The sequence below is a fragment of the Muscardinus avellanarius genome, assembly GCF_963383645.1.
Source record: "Muscardinus avellanarius genome assembly, chromosome: 1".
Classification (NCBI taxonomy): Eukaryota; Metazoa; Chordata; class Mammalia; order Rodentia; family Gliridae; genus Muscardinus; species Muscardinus avellanarius.
The window spans coordinates 88,334,448-88,348,783 of NC_137786.1; the positions used below are offsets into that span (position 1 = coordinate 88,334,448).

At 36.9% G+C, this 14,336-nt stretch overlaps 1 pseudogene across 1 annotated transcript in view; it reads right to left on the reverse strand.

Annotated features, from left to right (window-relative positions):
- Nucleotides 1–979: 979 nt before the first annotated feature.
- Nucleotides 980–14,336, reverse strand: part of LOC308272033 (nuclear migration protein nudC-like) — a 104,850-nt pseudogene continuing 91,493 nt past the window's right edge. The window contains exon 3 of the transcript in view: nucleotides 980–2,044. The product of the transcript in view is annotated as a nuclear migration protein nudC-like (transcript). The remainder of the gene's footprint in view (nucleotides 2,045–14,336) is intronic.

The following is a 14,336-nucleotide window of genomic DNA, read 5'->3' on the forward strand; positions in this document are numbered from 1 at the left end:
TTGTATGTTTTTATCTTGTTAGTCTGCCTTTTGTTAAAGAACCTTCAGCCATGAAGTAACTATTGGTAGAAAAAATATTTTCTCCTTCACAAAATTATTTTCTCAAAAATATTTTCTCAAAAATATTTTCACTTCTCATTCAGGGACATTCAGTTGAACATAGAAAAGTATACAAACATACAACACAAAGAAATACACCTGAGAGGACTGTGTAAGCGCACATAGTAGGAGTGGAGAATGCCAAGGAGCTAAAAGACTAATTCTAGCTAAGCTATCAGCAAAGACCTAAGAGAAATATAAGCTTTCAAAGGCATTCCAGGTAGAATAAATAGCATAATCCGATGGCAATAATATGGCACTTAATAGGGAAGCACTAAGAATTTTAAGGTATAAAAGAACAGAGAATATAACAGATGCTAGGGTTGGAGATGAGCAACTTCATTAAATTTCAACCAAGAACATTTTCTGCCAGCTAAATTAAGTGTGTGTGTGTGTATGTGTATGTGTGTGTGCATGCGCATGCACACACATGTGGGTATATATGTGTATATCTAGGAATATCTACTGAATGAGGGACGTAATTGCTCAATGAAAAAGACCTTATTAAAAATTACTACACTGATTGAATAATCAACCCTACAGTTGTAACTTTCAAATATCTATGTACATAGAATAGCAATTAATAAGTGCTATCTTCTCATAGAAGTCTCAAGATGTAAAAAAAAATGAGTTTGTTATTTTAATAAATTTATAATTTTTTTTTTCTTTTTGAGCTGGGGAAGAGCTTTAATGTGTAACAGGCCTCAGGGGAGGCCAAGACCCCCAGGCCCCGCCCTTCTCCCATGATGCCCCGGGGCCGAGTGCCTGGGTCAGTCCTGTGCCTGCCCCAGCCCTGAGGCTCCCTCCTCCCAGGGAAAAGTAGGAAAGGAACCGGGGTGGCTGGGGGCTTAGCCCCGAGAGTTCAAGAAGAAAAACAGAACTAGTTGAATTGGGCCTTGGAAGTCCATCATCCCTGGATGCTGATCCATGAACTTCTTTAGAATCCCCTGTTTCTTCTGTTTGTCCAAGGTGGGCAGCCCTATGGACTTCTGTCTCTGGTAGTAATACATCATCTTTTCCATGATGCTGCGGGTCTCACTGTCGAGGTCTGACAGCTTGGAGTTCTCAGGGTTAATCTTCTTGGTGTTGATCTCAGGGTCAGTGGACACCAGGCGGCTTCACCACTCCATTTTATTGATCTTCTCCAGATGCACCGTCACCACCTTGCCATCCTCAACAAGCTACGTGCTCTCCTCCACCTTCACCTTGTTGTAGCGCTCCCCATCAACAATGGCTGGTTGCCTCTTGAGCCCCACCCGGAGGTGCCGCCGCTGGATGTCCACCACCACGTCCTTCCCCTTCAGCCCGAAGTTGACACGGAAGGGCACTGCCAGGTCCAGCTCCGACAGCATCTGTGTCCAGCGATATTTGGGCAGGTCAGCCCCGTTGCCTAGGTTGGGCTTCAGTTTCCCTTTGTCCTTCTCTTCCTCCTCCTGCTCGTCCTCCTCAGCCTCCTGCTTCCCCTGCGAGCCTAGGCTGCCTTTCTTGAGCTGCGCCTCATGACTCTCTGCATCCTTTTTCTGGTCGATCTCCAGCTGCAACCTCTCAGCCTCCTCCTTAGTCAGCTCCCTGATCTGAGGCCCAGAGGCCTCGGCCTTGGTGTCTTTGGCCAGCTAGCTGCCCGCTCGGCCCTCTCCCGCCGGGCTTTCTGGGCCAGCTGGTTGTGATGGTTAAAGGTCTGTGTGATGAGCTTTTCTGTCTTCCCTTCTCCTCCGATGAAAAAGTCTGTTTTGCGTCGAAGGAAGCTGAAGAAGGTATTCAGGAGCTCCTGCACGCAGCCCTCACGCTGCTGCACCATGGCCAGCAACATGCTGTCCAACTGCCACTCCTCCTGCTCCCCGCCCAAGGTGCCAGCTGGATCCTCGCTCTGAATGCACTCCCTTCCCACGCTCTCCCGGCTCCTTCGGGTTGCCTCTGACCCAAGGGCTCTCTCCGATTTACAAATCTTAAGTCAATTTAATTGTAAACTACATGTGTTTTTCTAATACTTTCTTGGTACTACCTCCATTAGTTTTTTCTATGAAGGTTCTGTACATACATGAAGATGAAAACTAGCTAACAAAATTGAACAATTGTCCTTTTGTTGGAAATCACACAAAAAAGTTAAAATTGACAGAACTTTGTATCTATGATGGGCCAAGGTTTCACAACCATTTTTGGTCTTTACAACACTGTCAGGACATAAGTCTTAGAGAAGTATAAACCTAATAACTGACAAATCTGGGATCAGAATTTAGATGAAAGCTGTGTGTGTGGTGGAGGGTGTACTCACTTATGCACAAATACAAGTATGGATAGAATGAAGAAAAATAAAATCACTAGAAATTTTTAACACTTTAGTATTTCATTGAGATAAAATTCTAGGCATGTTGCACTAGAACAAAACAACAATAGTTAGTCACAAGCATGGATAGCTACACATTTCTCTTTCTATTGGTGGTAAGGTCCGTTCTGACAATCCAACACCATAATTTCTCTACCTGGTTACACTCATACCTTCTCTAAAAAGTATTAATCTGTCTCATGGGGAGAATCTTTCCAAGTTTGTTCCTTCCTTAATACTTTCTTTTTACCCTAGGATCCTCTTTAGGGTTCATTTAACATCTTAATAATCTCCTATTATAATTAATCTTAAATTAAAATTTCTCTGTTCAAATTATTGTGCATCTTCTGTTTAGTCTCTGGTTGATATAGTCTCTAACTTTGTGGGTTTTTTTTATTGTGTGTGTGTGTGTGTGTGGTATTGGGGTTCCTGGAAGCCCTTCTACCTTCGGCCTATACTCCCAGACCTATTTTATACTTTTTAAATTTGGAAACAGGGTCTCTTACACCAGCGTGGCTGGCTTCGATCCTGAGAGATCCTCCTGTCTCCCCCTCCCAAGCGCGGGGATTACAAGTGTGCGCCACCAAGCCCAGCCTAACTTAGTAGTTTTTCAAACTATCTATCTAGATTATTCTTTCTTGCCTCCCTGAAGTAGAATTTCAGTGTAACTTTCCTCACTACTGAGGAAATTGGATTTGGAAGGAAGCAGAAAAGGAGACAACTGAGGATAGTTATTTTTATATGCCCAATAAAAAAAGTTATGAGTTGAAGGTGATTTTGTCCTAGTCCTGGACTAAGTTCACTATCCATAGTGCTTGCTCAACAAAAACATTTCTCTCCAGAGTTTGTAACTTCTTCTTAGCCAAAAGTAGAATATAGTTTGTTGCCCAATAAACCAAACAAAATACTAAAAAACTCATTTTAGAAAGAAGAAAAGAAGCCTAAAATTATATTTTCAAGTTTTCTGGGAAGAACTAGATATAGAAATTGTTTTAAAGATTTCTTAGTGTACTTAAGGATTTTATTGAGTAATATACTTTGATATTCCTAAGATAAATCACACTTGTTATAAAATGAATGTTTGTGCCCCATCACCCAAAACTCACATAGGAAAGCCCTAACTCCCAATACAGTGGTATTACGAGGTGGAGCTTTTGGGGGTAATTAGATTTAGATGAGGTCACAGGGTGGAGCCCACATAATGGGATTAGTGTCCACAGATAAGAGGACAGGACGAGATCCCAAGCTTCTCTCTGCCACATGGGGATAGAGTAGGAAGGGTGAAATTCTGCAAGCCAGGAAGTGAGCCCTCACCAGTAACACAATCTGCTGGTGCCTTGATCTTGCACTTTCCAGCCTCCAGACCTTGCGAAAGAAATGTCTGTTGTTTAAAAACACCCAGTCTATGATGTTTTGTTATAGCAAACTGAGCTGATTAAGACAATGTTCCTAACGAAATGCAATTAATCATCTAGTCATATTTTGCTGCTCAGTTTTCAGAATGGACTGTGTTTTCTCAACACCAGGGTTTTGCATGTTTTTGGTTCCTTTACCTAGAAACCCTTCCTTTCAATATCTCCACTCTTCTTTGGTCAAAAGCTGAGCATTAGTTTAGATCTCAGCTTAGATATTATTTCCTTGGAAGCCTCTTTCTAACTACATTTTCTCTTTTTCTTTCCTCAACACTCACAAATAAGATTATATTGGGTTTTCCTTTTATATGTTCCAATTCCGCAATGCAAAATAAACCATTTGGGGGCAGGAATATTGTCTTGTTTATCATGCCTAGCACATAATAGAAAATCAGTGAGTATTGTTTGACTGCTTTTAACATTTTTTGTAATAAATCTATATCTAGGGCTTCAGCTAGGCATTCTCACAAAGAGTTGCTCTTAAAAGAAAGATAATAAAGTTAACCAATAAGATTTGTTTCAAACTCACTTTTCATAACTGCAAAAGATGCTGGAGCATTTGGAAAAAATAACAACTGCCAAAACATAGTTATCTTAATCTTGACAACGAAATTTAAATGATCAAAAAGATATTTTTGGATCCTTCAAAGATAATCCTTTTAAAAAGCACTTTTGTCTGTCCTGTGTAATAAAGTAATTTTTACATATACGGAATCTTGCTTGACACAGCCACATGGTATGTGACCTTTTATAATTGTACTGGAAAACATAGGAGAGAACCAACTTCTTTTTAAAAGTTATTATTGCCAGCAGGGTGTATTCCTAGTACTTGGGAGGCTGAGACAGAAGGATTACAAGTTTGAGACCAGCTTCAGCAAATTCTATAGCTTTTTCAGCAATTGAGCAGGAAACTGTTTCAAAATAAAAAGTGCTAGGGTGTAGCTCAAAGATAAACCACCTTGGGTTTAATTCCTAGTACCGCATGCATGCACATGCACACACAGACACACAAAGTTATCATTGCCTTAGTCAAATTTTAGACATATTTTAAGGCAATATTTACCTATTTTCAACAGAGAATAAGAGATTCTATTTTTTAGAATCTGTCTAAATGTGCATGATGTTGATAGAGTGATAATTCAATTTTAGGTAGAAGATCACATTCCTTTCAGATATTCTAATTTCATTCATCTCTTTAATTGCTTACATCATTGATATGAATTTACGTCTTTTGTCAGCTGAGAGAAAAAAATTATCATAGACATTAGAGCCTGATGATGCAAATAGCTGGGAGAGCACTATCTGTGTGGAGGAGCTTGTTTGCATTAACAGCAGGGGTTCTGAAGTGTGGAGGCAGGAATAGAATACTGCTCTTTAAAGTGACATTTCAGTATTCCAGGGCCAATACAAATGAGCTATTTAAGCCAATTGTATTCAAAGTAGTCTAAATGTCTGCCAAGTTATGAAATACATAAAAGAGTGTGGAAAAAGCCCAGAAACTAGTCCTCATATCACTTGACAATATTTTTCTAAGCAGGCCACAAACAGATGGGCACAAAAATGTGTTCCATTTTCTCATTCATAGTTGTTCTAGAAAAGAATTGGTTTCTTAATATAGAGCCACTTACAGCTGGTGTGATGCTTGGAATTTTGACCATCTCTGCTTTTCATCATTTGTGCAGCATACTAAGCCTCTTCACTCTTGCCATATGACAGCAATGTGAAGGGCAGACAGAACTAAGCTTTCCCAGTCCTTTAGAAGCTTGAGACTGCAAACTAGCATGAGGAACATGCAAAGAAACTAGCCAGTTATGTACTTATTTAAGTTTGAGAGTGAGGCTGATTATAGGCTAAAGAACAGTAACATTTATCACAAAACTCTCAATTCTATTTGAAAGGAAACTAATATCTATTAATAAGGTACACAGTTGCCCACTGCTGATTAACTTTTTGCAGGTGCAAATGAGCTCAGAAGAGACTGGAAAGTTATAAAATGTATTCATGAGGTCACAGTTTCGAAACATTCAAAATTAGATAGAACCCAAGAAGAGGCAGCCATAAGAAGAAAATGTTACATATGAATTGCATATAAAAAAGTCAAAGCATTCATGCAAGTATGTCCTAAAAAGAGCTTTGGAAGATAGACCACGAAGCCTTAACTTAGCAAATCCCTATTTTTCTCCGTCTCTTACACTACTTCACTCAGTCATATTAGCTTTTTTACTTTCTCACGCTTCTTTTGCTTGAGAAAAGAAATGGTTTTTGTTCCTGGAACACACTTGCTTTAGGGTCTTGGCTCTGTTTCATACACCTGACTATATATTAGTAATGTTTCAAATTAGTTTTTACTTCTTCAACCAGTATTTAGTTTCATGAAGATACTTTGCCACTTTGCTCTATTTTATTTTCTATTATGGCTCTTATTGCTACTTGAACTTTTAATTTGTTCAACTGCTTATTTGTGTCTTTATTCATTCTCCATTCCTGCCGGTAAAAATGAGCTCTATGAGCACAAAAATCTCATCCTTCGTACTTATTGTCATCTTCCCAGAACCCAAAGCAACTCCTGTCACACAAAGAACACTTAGTAAATACTTGTTAGACTCATGCATCTTGTGCATGTATTCTTTAATTAGAAAAATATAACTAATAATAAACTCAGTCCTTTCAAATAGCATCATTTAACAAACTCTTATATCTGACATTAATAATCTCAAATACTTTGGAAAGTACATTGAGAATAAAGATATATAATATAGCAAATCTTTATCTGCATTACCCCTACCAGAACATCAAAAACAAAATATAACTGGGCACAGTTGTATATGCCTGCAATCCCAGTACTTGGGAGGCTGATACAAAGGGTCGCAGGTTTGAGACCAGCATCAACAATTTAGTGAGACCTTCAACAACTTAGTGAGACCATGTTTCAAAATAAAAAAGAGGAAAGAGGTTATAACTGGGAGGTATAATGCCCTAGGGCGCAACACCTGGTACAAAAAAAAAACCCACAAATACATCTTGATAATCTACTTATATATTTTTTTATTTTTTTATTGAAAGTAAGTGTTATACATTTAATCTGTATTTGGTGCCCTCTCCCCCGCCCTCATTTCCCTACCCCTCTCCCGATATTTAATACCCAGGCTAACCTTGCTATATTCGTACTTTTACACCTATTTGGAAATAGCCGCTCATCAATCAAGTTCAGTCTCCTTCCTCTCTTAGTATTCCATTCAAACTTTGCTGAGATTTCCCTTCCATTATCTGGAGTCCCTCTGGTATCCCCAATGCTCACTTGTTTGGGCATATTAGAGGAAACATATGTCCCTTCTCTTTCTGTGTTTGGCTGATCTCACTTAACATAATGCTTTCTAGCCCTTTCCATCTTCTTACAAATGACATGATTTTGTTCTTCTTTATAGCTGAATAGAATTCCATTGTGTGTATTTCCCATAACTTTGCAAACCATTCATCTGTTGATGGGGGCCTAGGTTGTTTCCAAATTTTGGCTATTACAAATTGTGCTGCCATGAACATAGTTATGCATATGTTGCTGTAGTTCTGTTTTCAAGCTCTTTGGAAAAATACCCAGGAGTGGTAAAGCTGGATCGTATGGTGGATCTATTCCCAGTTTTCTAAGGAATGTCCACACATATTTCATAGTGGCTGAACTAGTTTGCACTCCCACCAACAATGTAAAAGAGTTCCTCTTTCCCCACATCCTCGCCAGCATTTATATTGTTTGATTTATTTATGCTTGCCAATCTGACTGGGGTTAGATGGAATCTCAGTGTAGTTTTGATTTGCATCTCCTTGATGGCTAATGATGAAGAACATCTTTTCATAAATCTATTGGCCATTTGTATCTCTTCTTTTGTAAAGTGTCTATTCAATTCAATTTCCCATTTCTTGATTGGGTTGTTTGTTTTGCTAGTGCAGTCCTTTGAGCTCTTTGTATATTCTGGATATTAGCCCCCTATCAGAGTGGTGACTGGTAAAGATCTTCTCCCATTCTGTAGGCTTCCTCTTTAGGGTCTTGATGGTTTCCTTTGACGAGAAGAAGCTTTTTAGTTTGATGCTATCCCACTTGTTGATTCTTGCTTTAATTTCCTGAGCTTTGGAGGTTTTGTTGAGAAAGTTACCACCTGTTCCTATATGTTGTAGTGATGAGCCTATGTTCTCCTCTAATAACTTCACAGTCTCTGGTCTGATTTCTAAGTCTTTGATCCATCTCGAGTTGATTCCTGTGCATGGTGAGATATAGGGGTTTAGTTCCATCTTTCTACAAATGGATAGCCAGTTCTCCCAGCACCATTTGTTGAAAAGGCTGTGTTTTCTCCAGCATATGACTTTGGCCCCTTTGTCAAAGATTAATTGACTGTAAGTGTGTGGATTTTTTTCTGTATCTTCTATTCTGTTCCACTGGTCAGTGTATCTGTTATTGTGCCAGTACCATGCTGTTTTTACTACTATTGATCTATAGTATAGTTTGAAGTCTGGGATTGTGATGCCTCCTGCGTGATTCTTGTTGTTGAGAATTGCTTTGGCTATTCTGGATCTTTTCTTTCTCCATATAAAGTTCATGATTGCTTTTTCAAGGTCTGTGAAGAATGTAGTTGATATTTTAATGGGAATTGCATTGAATCTATAAATCATTTTTGGCAGAATGGCCATTTTGATGATGTTTATTCTGCTATCCATGAACACGGGAGGTCTTTCCATCTTCCAAGGTCTTCTTCAATTTCTTTCTTTAATGTTTTATAGTTTTTGTTTTAGAGGTCTTTTACATCTTTGGTTAGGTTTATTCCTAGGTATTTTATTAGTTTTGAGGTTATAGTGAATGGAATTGATTGTTTTATTTCTTTCATTGTGGATTAATTGCTGGTATAAAGAAAAGCCTCTGGTTTTTTTAGGTTGATTTTGTATCCTGCAACTTTGCTGAATTTGTTATTTAACTCCAGAAGTCTTTTGGTTGAGTTCTTAGGGTCTTCTAGGTAAAGGATCATGTCATCTGCAAATAATGATAATTTTAATTCCTCTCTTCCTATTTGAATTTCTTTGATTTCCTTCTCTTGTCTTATTGCTGTGGCAAGAGTCTCAAGGACTATATTAAAGAGGAGTGGTGATAGTGGACATCCTTGTCTTGTTCCTGATTTTAGGGAAAATTCTTGCAGTTTTTCCCCATTCAGTATAATGTTGGCTTTGGGTTTGTTGTATATTGCCTTAATGATGTTGAGGTATGTTCCTTTTATTCCAATTTTCTGTAGTGTTTTTAACATGAATGGGTGTTGGATTTTGTTGAAAGCTTTTTCAGCATCTATTGCTATAATGATGTGGTTTTTATTCTTGATTCTATTTATGTGGTGGATGACATGTATTGATTTGTGTATGTTGAACCAATCTTGTTTTTCCAGGATGAAACCAACTCGGTCATGGTATATTATTCTCTTGATATGGTTTTGAATGCGTATGGCTAGTATTTTGTTTAGAATTTTTGCATCTATGTTCATTAAAGATATTGGTCTGTAGTGTTCCTTTCTTGAGGTATCTTTATTTGGTTTGGGGATTAATGTGATACTGGCCTCGTAGAAGGAATTTGGGAGAGTTCCATCTCTTTCAATTTCCTGGAATAAGTTATGAAGTATTGGTATTAGTTTTTTACTGAAGGCTTTGTAGAATTCAGCTGGAAACCCATCTGGACCTGGGCTTTTCTTTGATGGAAGAATTTTTATTGTCATTTCTATTTCATTGTTTGATATTGGTTGGTTTAGGCTTGCTATGTCCTCTTGGTTCAGTTTAGGTAGGTTAACTGTGTTTAGGAAATCTATTGATTTCTTCCATGTTTTCTTGTCTATTGGAGTATAAATTTTTAAAGTAGTTTCTGATAATCCTTTGAATTTCTTCACTATCTGTGGTGATGTCTCCTTTTTCATTTCTGATTTTAGTAATTTGCATTGATTCTCTTTTTCTTTTGGTTAGGTTGGCCAGGGGTTTATCAATTCTATTAACCTTTTCAAAGAACCAGATTTTTGTTTTATTGATTCTTTGAATTGTTTTTTTGTTCTCTATTTCATTTATTTCTGCTCGAATTTTAATAATTTCCTGTCTTCTGCTGGCTTCGGGGTTGGAATGTTGCAGTCTTTCTAGGTCCTTGAGTTGTGCCAATAGGGTCTGAACTTGGTGATTCTGAGTCCTTCTTATGTGGGCACTCAATGCAATGAACTTCCTCTTAATACTGCCTTCATAGTGTCCCAGAGATTTTGGCAAGTTGTGTCTCTGTTTTCATTTATTTCCAAAAATTTCTTTATTTCTTCTCTAGTTTCTGCTCTTAACCATTCATCATTCAATAGTATATCATTCAGTCTCCATGTATTTGCATAGTTTCTTTTGAGTTTCCTGTTGTTGATTTGTACTTTAATTCCATTATGGTCTGTCTCAGTAGTTGAACTTAATTTGCTTCAGTTAGTGAGGAATGCTGCATCTCTCCATCACCATCTTGGAAAAACTCCCTACTTATATATTTTGAAGGGAAACAATTCCCCACCCCACTGCACATGCATATATTTACAATAGCCATTTTAAAAAGAACAAACCAAACGATTTAAGTACATGTACTAACTAAAAAAATTACAATATGGTTCATCTAGTATAATATTTTCAAGGAGGAAATATAGTATGAAATAGAGATCAGAGGAATATATAAAAGAGCCAAGTAGGCGGAAAATCATCTGCAGATCTGATTTGGCTTGGATTGCATCAACACTGATTGCCCACAATGAGCACTACTGGGATTAGTATCTGAATCAAACAAATCTCCTATTTCAGAAAAAGAAAATGTGTGCATTTATCATTCCTTTAATCAGAGCATCCATGAGTAGGCTAGAACATTGATAATTATTATATTTTTAAGATAAGACAAGATCTTCTCTATATATCTTCCTCTGTTAGCCAAATTGAAGAACAGTATTAAGAATATGTTGAAGAAGGAGTTTATATAAAAGACCTATTGAAACAGGTAAATTTCTCATGTTTAATAGTTCTATTGGCAGATACTAGCCACAGGCTGAAGAATAATATCAAGACTCTCCTATGTGCTCCTTTGCTTCATGGCCGGGGATAAAATGAGTGAAGAGAGGACAAGGATCTCACTATCTCCTTTAGGGTCATGCTTCTAATTAACAAAATACCTCCCACCAGGCCCACTTCCCAAGAGCACCACACTAGAAACCAAACCTTTTTAACAGGGACTTAGGGGGAAATTTCAGATCCAAACTGTAGCACATTTTCAGCTAACCAATTTGTCTGTATGTTCATGTGACTCAGTGTTGGCTGGATGTGATTTATGCAACATCTGGGGTTGGGCCACTGCAAAGCTTCCATTGAATTCTATGATCTCTCTGTCTTTCCCTTCTACATATTAAAGGATGCTAATAAAAGAGATAGAAGGTCTGACAGACATCCACCCAACCAACCTGGTGACTTATGTCTGTGAAATAATTAAGAAAAAAGCCTTTATTGTATTAAGTCACAGAAGTTTTAGGAATCTCCATTAATATCAGATCTCTTACCTTGACCAATATAATTAGTTTTGTAACAACAAAGAAGCATAAACTTTAGCAACAAATCACTGTTAGACAATAGGTATCAATGGTATATTTGATATATGAGATTGGCAAATTTACATAGCCAGTATATCCTGAATTCAAAACTCGAACTCAGATCTTTCTTTTCTAAAACTTCTATGCTCATTTTACTGTCTCACATCATAAAATCTCCAGATTTACATCAATGTAAATGGAAGTCAGAAAATGCAGTAAGTATAGATATTTGTCACATTAAGATGGAAATACCTTCTAGTTTATCAGCACCAAACTTTAAATAATTAAAGACAAGTATTTTCTAGGAAAGTAAACCAAGATACTACTAAAATGCAGTCTGTAACAGAGCTGCACATCTGGGAATTAAACACATGAATTTGGCTCTTCTCTCTACATTAACACAATCCCATATTCATAGTCTCATATCTGTTTACTTCTCTCATATAGAACCAGATAATAACCACTGATGAAATTTCTTCATTTCCACAGCACTGAAGTAAACAGCAAATATCTCTTTTTTCAATATTTTATTCTTGTAATCATTAGCAGATTCATTTTTATCAACTAAAAGAAACTCCAGTATTAACATAAAACCAAATAAGGGGTACTACTCTGTCTTTCCATGCACAGGCAATAGAATTTGAATCTTCTAAATTTTGTGTTTTATATAAACTACAGTCATTAGCACATCATCTGAATACATTGTGTAATCTTCAACATGTCTCATTTCCCCAGGGTGCAATATATTGTTAACAATGGAAAATGTCTTTAATATATTTTAAAGCTCCATTATTTCTATTTTTGTATATTACCTAGATTCAAATAAATATGTCCCAAAATGTCCACCCTTTGTCCAGGGAAATGGTTATGTATACAACCCAGAGGGAACATAAAATGACTAAAATTTTCAGTAGTATGCTTTATCCCATTTGTATTCATTGCTTTAAAACAAACATATTTAGATGCAGCAATTCTGCTTCAAAAATTTATTCTAAGGAAATGATGATGGACATTCCCATACATTTATCCTTAACCTTATCTGTACTAGTAATTATGTCAACATTTTATATAAAAAATCTTGTCATTAAAAAAAGAACCAAAGAAGAACTAAAATCATTTGAACTTTTATTGGTTAAGAAGTTACCACATTCCTTCATTAGAGATATAACTTGAATTTTCCATTGTATAAACATTCTTTTTTTATTTTGCCAAATGAAGATTTATTTTCCAAGGGATTTTTATTTTCCTGTGAAGAAATTAGTTTGAACCCAAAGAAATATTTGACTATTTTTATGATAGAGAGACATACATTAATGGATGATGTGTGCATGTATGGCACAGCCATCTTGTACCCCATTAAGATGTATGACTACAATGCGCCAATAATAATTTTTTAAATAAAATGCACTGTTTGCTAATTGGAATGACCTTATCCCTTTTTTAAAGCACACTTCTTTGGGTTGAAACTAAAGGAGGAAGGAACATGTCCAGGTGCATTCTTTAGACTCAGATACCTTGAAGAGTCAGGTGTTCAGTCAGAGTCTTATGTTCATGAGATGCTGGGTGTGAAAAGTTCTTCTTTTACAAGTTCCCACAACTTAGGAAGGTCTAATACAGCTTGAAAACTCTTAAAAATAATGAATATGGAGAAATAAATTACCATGGTGAGAATCCACAGACAGTCTCAGAGCCCCCTCCCCAGGGGACTCACACCAAGGGCTTTAGCGTGAGGATGACACAACATCATACATCTTGTGAGTAGAAGAGATGATATGGCCTAGCTCCTTTCAAGAACACTTGGCAGTAGGGAATATGAACGTGGCAGATAAGAAGAACTCACTGTATAGTTGCTAATTTCTGAGACTGAATCAAAATAGTTCTGTAGCAGCGTGAAAAAGTAGGAAGAGCTAGAAGACAACTCGAGTGCTAGCAGCCAGGCAGGTGGTGACTTGATGTGAGAGAGGAAGTCCCTCTCTAGTATCTAGAAAAATGTTACCCAGGGAGTTTAAGTAAAGTAGGCCCTACTGCTCATTAAATTCAAGATCTGAGCTGGAAGAACACTCAGATACTGTCAAGTGAGCTGGTCCAGGAGTGAGAAAGTCCCTGAACTTCTCAGCAGATTTAATGAATGCTTTTCCAGAAACTTATTATATGATCATATAGTTTTTATTTTCAGTTCTATTTAAGTTGTGAATAACATATATTGATTTGCATATGTTGAACCAGCCTTGCTTTTTAGGGATGAAACCAACTTGGTTGTGGTATAAAATTTTCTTGATATAGTTTTGAATGCATATAGCTATTTTTATAATGCATTTAGAAATTTTGCATCTATGTTCATCAAATATATTGCTCTGTAATTTTCTTTTCTTGAGGTATCTTTATTTGGTTTTAGGATTAATGGGGTATTGGCCTTTTAGAAGGATTTTGGAAGAATTCTATGTCTTTCAATTTCCTGGAATAAATTGTGAAGTAGTGGGATTAGTTCTTTTCTGAAAGATTTGTAGAGTTCAGCTGAAAACCAATCTGGGCCTGAGATTTTCTTTGATGGTAGAATTTTTATTGCTGTTTTTATTTCTTTGCTTGCTTTTGGTTGATTTAAGCTTCTTATGTCCTCTTGTTTCAATTTAGGTAGGTTCAATTTGCTTAGAAGTCTATTGATTTCTTCCATGCTTTCCAGTCTATTGGAGTATAAATTTTTTAAATAGTTTCTGATGATCCTTTGAATTTCCCCACTGTTTTTGGTGCTGTCTCCTTTTTCATTTTTGATTTTAATTATTTAAGTCAATTCTCTCTCTCTCTCTCTCTCTCTCTCTCTCTCTCTCTCTCTCTCTCTCTCTCTCTCTCTCCTCTCTCTCTCTCTCTCTCTTTAGATTTGCCAGAGGTTTGATAATCTTATTA